The 5,085-nt window shown below is 66.1% G+C and overlaps 1 pseudogene across 1 annotated transcript; it reads right to left on the reverse strand.

The window, feature by feature from the left end:
* Positions 1–829: 829 nt before the first annotated feature.
* LOC309583070 (low affinity immunoglobulin gamma Fc region receptor II-like) lies at positions 830–4,155 on the reverse strand (annotated as a pseudogene). The gene is made up of 4 exons: positions 3,853–4,155; positions 3,316–3,588; positions 1,658–1,741; positions 830–945 (listed from the first exon to the last, which is right to left on the reverse strand). The product of its transcript is annotated as a low affinity immunoglobulin gamma Fc region receptor II-like (transcript).
* Between the last annotated feature and the right edge of the window lie 930 nt (positions 4,156–5,085).

Consider the following 5,085-nt stretch of genomic DNA (forward strand, 5'->3'; position numbering starts at 1 on the left):
CACTTTGGGTTTATTGGTTTTGGAAGAAAACCTATTCCAGACTTCTCCATTCTCATTCATCCCCTGCAGGATCTGAGGCGGCAAGAGCAGCTTGGGAATGGAGCCCCAGGCAGGAAGCAGCTCCCAAACTCCTGCGTGCAGCCAGTGGCCATTCAAGTGTGGGGCCAGGCCACACCACAGCCCCACTGCGCAGGGATGGGCATTGGCCAGCCCTGCTCTGGCCAGCCCCAGGGGCAGCCAGGACCTGAGGGTCCCCCCCGCCCCCTGGGCTTTGACTCTCGCAGCTTTAGAGCTGCTGCAAGGTGAGAATTGTGTGGGGGAAAAGGCGTGGCTGTGATTTGCTCAGGCCTGTGAGAAGCACAAAAGCCAAGGGGAGCCCAAGCAGTGGCTCTGCAAGCGAGGGCCTTTGATGGTTTGCAGAGCAGGGCTGGCTGGAAAGCGCCCCTGCAGGGGCAGCTGCGAGGGAAGCAGCCCGGAAATGCTGCAATGCATCATTTTGTCCCTCTGCCAAAGGCACTGAGGGAGCCCCAAAACTCAGGCAAATGCCACAAGGATCTGCTCAGCACCCTGAGCGGGACCCTCCTCCTTCCTGCCTTGCCGTGGGCTGACGCTGCCCGGATGCCCCGCACCCACCAAAGCCGCTCTCTCACTGCCCTCCGCAGCCGGACGGGGAGAGAAAGGTTTTTAGTAGAAGCAGGAAATTGGAGAATCCCGTTCCTAAAGCAGGGCATAGCTGAACAAAGAAACACCATTTCTCCCAGTTTCAGCAAAAAGCTGCATTTTGGGCCCAGCAGAAGTCAGTCGGCTCCTCCAGTGTCCCCCAGCGCCCTCAGTGTCCCAGCACGTTCCCGTAGATGTCACTGGGTGCCCGCGGTCGCCCGTGGGGTCCCGGCAGCTCCGCGTAGGTCACTTGGGTATCCTGGGGCGGAGCGGTGTGGGTGGGCCCTGCAGGAGACCCTGGCTGTGGCACCTGTGTGACACCTCCCGTGGGTGACGTGTCCCTGTGTGTGTCCCACCCCGTACTCACCCTGCATCCGCTTCGTCCTCCTGACGTGGGTGTACAGCACCTCCCCCTCCTCCGGGGGGGCCGGGGGCTCCGGGGGAGCCCTGCAGGGATGGGGGGATGTGTGAGAGGGGATGGGAGGTCTTGGGGGCTGGGGAAAAGGGGGCTCATGGCTGGAGCCCCCCACTCACCTTTCCTGGTGCTTCCTGGAGGCTGCAAAGGAAAGGGGTGGGGGTGACTTTGGGGTCTCCAAGGCCCTGACCACCCTTGGGAATCCTCACCCCCCACAGGGCTCTCAATTTTCCCCAGGACACCCCCAGCATTCCTGGAGACCCCCAAAACCTCTGAACCACACCAGAGCCCCATGTCCTGATGCCCCCAGAGCCCCAAGGCTGGCAGGGATGGGCACCCTCCAAACTGCCCCTGGATTCCTGAAAGAACCCCCCGCATCCCTGCACCACCCTCCAACACTGTCCTTGAGGATTTAGGATGGTGTTGGAGGGTGGTGCAGGGATGCTGGGGGTTCTTTCAGGAAAAGGTCACTGGGCGCTCAGCTCTGCCCAAGTCAGGGGCTGTGGGTGCTGCCCCATCATCCCCACATTCTCGGTGGCCTCCCAGCTCCCCAGGGCCCCCGTTGGCCCCATTGTCACCCACCCAGGCGATGCCACCGGTGCCAGCACACAATGACACCCAGGAGCAGGACCAGGAACAGGAGGGATCCGGCAACCCCTGCGGCCACTGCTGGGGACAGAGGGGGACACATCAGGGTCAGCTGTCACTGCGGGGATGCTGCAATCCCAATGACCCCGAGTGACCCCACCTGTGTCCCAGTGTCCCCGCGGTGTCACCGTCAGTGCCAGCTCAGGGCTGAGCGCCCGGAACACGCGGTGCCCGTCCTGTCCCAGCTGGTTGGTGGCCACGCACTGGTAGGTGCCGGAATGTCCCACATGGACGTCGCCGAGCTCCAGGAGGGGACCCCGGGCCACCTCGCTGCCGTTGTGCAGCCAGGTGAAGGTGACAGGGGCTGAGCCCACCTGCACCGAGCAGCGCAGGGTCACGGGGGTCACTTGCGCGCACCGGCTGTGCCAGGGCATCGGGGCTGATGGTGGCATTGGCCACGGGCACTGCGGGGACACAGATGGGGCTGAAACCTGGCCAGGGTAGATGGGGATGTGGTGGGTGGGGTCACCCCATTCCTGAGGGTCCCGCTCACCCAGGACGGTGACATTCAGGGGGACACTCTCAGCCACACTGTGCCCGTTGCTGGCCTGGCACTGGTAGGGGCCGCTGTCATTGTCCCCAACGTGGCGCAGCTCCAGGCGGGGGCCGGTGCCCAGCGGTGCCCACGAGTCCCCCCGGTGCCAGGAGAAGGACAGGGGACCTGTCCCCGTGGACACCGCGCAGCTCAGCACCAGGCGGTCCCCCAGTACCACCTGTGCCCCGGGGGGCTGCGCCGACACGGACACCCCTGAGAGCGGGACCCCTGCGGGAGGGATAGAAAGGGAATGGGGGACCTGGGAGGGGTGGGCGACACCAGGGACCAGTGAAGGACTCAGGGTGGGAGAGGGTCAGGGAGGGGTGGTGAGACCCCATTGAGGAAGAAGGGGGCCAAGAGATGGGGGGGAAGATCGGAAGGGGTGGAAGGGACCCCAGGGAGGTTCATGGAGTGGCAACCTGGAGAGGATTGGAGGGAACCACAGGGAAGGTTTTGTGGAGCCAGACATGGACAGGAACTGTGGACCATGGAGGGACCTAAGTGAGGGAGAGGTGTTCTTAGGGAGGGGTGAGGGGACCCGGTGAGTGATAAAGGGGCAGATGGGAGTGATGGGGGACCTCGAGAAGGGGTCATGGAGGGCTGGGTGTCCCCAGGAAGGACTGGGGGACCCGCGGTCATTGTCGGGGCTCCCCGCGCCCATCCCTGCGCACCGTGACGTGGAGCCGGGCGCTGCCCTTCCACACGGCCCCCGCTCGGAGCGCACCTGGCAGCTGTAATTCCCCGAGTGGGAGACCCCCACGGCGGGCAGCAGGAGCTGCGGGGACCCCTGCGGGCCCCCCACCAACCGCCCGTGCCGGTAGAAGAGGTGCAGGAGGGGGTCTCGGGGCCTTAGGGGGCTGGGGGCGATGAGGCAGCTGAGATTGAGGGGGGACTCCTGGGTGGGCTCGGGGGGACCCTCCAGCACCAGCACCGGGAACAGCTCTGGGAAGGAGATGGGGTGGGGGGAGCGTGATCCCGAGATTGCTGTGAAGGGGCTGTGGGGGTGCTGAGGTGTGGGGGTGTCGGGGTGTCAGGGTGGCGGCTGTGGGGTGCTCACCGCGCACTGTCACTGTCACCGGCGCCGACACCGACTCCTTCCGCCCCCGGGACAGGCTGGATTCCACCCAGCCCCTGCAGCGGTAGCGGCCACTGTCCTGCAGCCGCAGAGGGGACAGGGACAGCTCGGTCCCATCGCGGAAGAGCTGCAGTTGTTTCTCTTCGTGGTAGAAGGACACCGAGGTCACTGGGTTGTCCTGCCAGCCCCGGCAGCGCAGTGTCACCGTGTCCCCCTCCAGCAGCGCCCGCGCCGGCACCTGCAGCACCAGCCGGTCTGGGGGACAGGGGCGGTCCGGTCACACCGTGGGGTTCCATGGGGTCCCGATGGCACCGGGACGAAGGCATTGGGTCACCCCCAGCACACCAGGGGTCCCCAATTCCAACACGGGGCTCCGCTCACCCTGGGATGCTCTGGGATGTCCCTGTGTGCAGGGAACCGGCTCTTATCACACCAGGGGGGTGACCCATGGAGCGGAGCCCACCCAGAGCCCTCGGGGACCCCGCGGGTGCCAGGCTGGGGACACCCAACCCTCCTCACCATTGGAGATGCTCACGGTGGGGCTGCGCCCGGTGCCGGGTCTGTCACACTGGTAGGTGCCACTCTCGGTGACAACGAATCGGTCGGGTCCCTGCAGCCACCAGCGCTGCCCGTCCTTGTACCAGGTGGTGGCAGCGGCAGTGCCCGAGCCCTGGCAGGTCAGTGTCACCCGGTCCCACAGCACCGGTGGCATCCAGGCGGGATCCACGAGGAGCTGGGTGGTCTGGGTGCCTGCGGGTGACAGGGGACACCAGCCTGCCAGGGCCAGCGCGGGATGGGGACAGCGGGGCGGGGACGTGGCATCCCCCCGAGGACTCACCAGCGAGGCCGAGGGTCTGGGCTGGAAGGGAGAAGGAACAGGGCTGGGTGGGGGTGGCACCACGGGGACAGAGGCACCCAGGGCACGGAGTGTGGGGCTGTCCCCAAACTGTCCCCACGGGGTCACCGGTTTAACACGGAGGTCTTGAGGACAGGGACACCTCTGTCACCCTGGGCTGAGGCAGGACATGGGGACACTGTGGACGCCCCACGCTTGTCCAAGTCACTTCCACCCACCCCACAGCACCTGTCCCCACGGCCACATCCCCACGGCCCTCTGCCCATGATCCCATCCCAATGGCACCTGGCCTCGTGGCCCATCCTGATGGTGCTTGGCCCTTGTCCCTGTCCCTGCATCCCTCTCCCCCTGGCCCTGTCCCCACAGCTGCCCCAGCCCCAAGGTTCCTTTTGCTACATCCCACTCCCTCCATTCCTCTCCCCCTCTTCCTGTCCCCATTCCTGTCCCCCACAGCCACCCCACGACTCAGGTCACATTTAAGGGGTCCATGCCTCTGCTCGGGCTCTGCTGCCCTTGGGGACCTCAGGGCACCCCGCAGACCCCCTCTGCCCCCTCCCCACCGCTCTCTGCCTCACCAGGGCCCATCCCCGGGGTGTCAGGCCCGTGCCCGGGGCACTCACCCCACAGGAGCAGCACCACCTTCCCGGCCATCCCGCTGTCCCCGGACACCCGGGCTGGCTGTCACACGCTGCCGGGGCCACCTGTCCCCTGGCTGGTGGGTAGGAAGCGATGTCACGTCTTGCCCCCACGTGTTGGTGGCCCTTGGTGGGGGCAGGGTGTTGCAGGGTGGGGGTAGGGTGGAGACACAGCAGGGGACAGGCTGGGGCCATGGTGGGACATGGTGTTCCCAGGAGTGGGGGGCTCAGGGAATGTGTGGATCTCAGGATGGGTGTCCC

Source organism: Coloeus monedula (assembly GCF_965178545.1).
Source record: "Coloeus monedula genome assembly, chromosome: 29".
In the NCBI taxonomy this organism is placed as follows: Eukaryota; Metazoa; Chordata; class Aves; order Passeriformes; family Corvidae; genus Coloeus; species Coloeus monedula.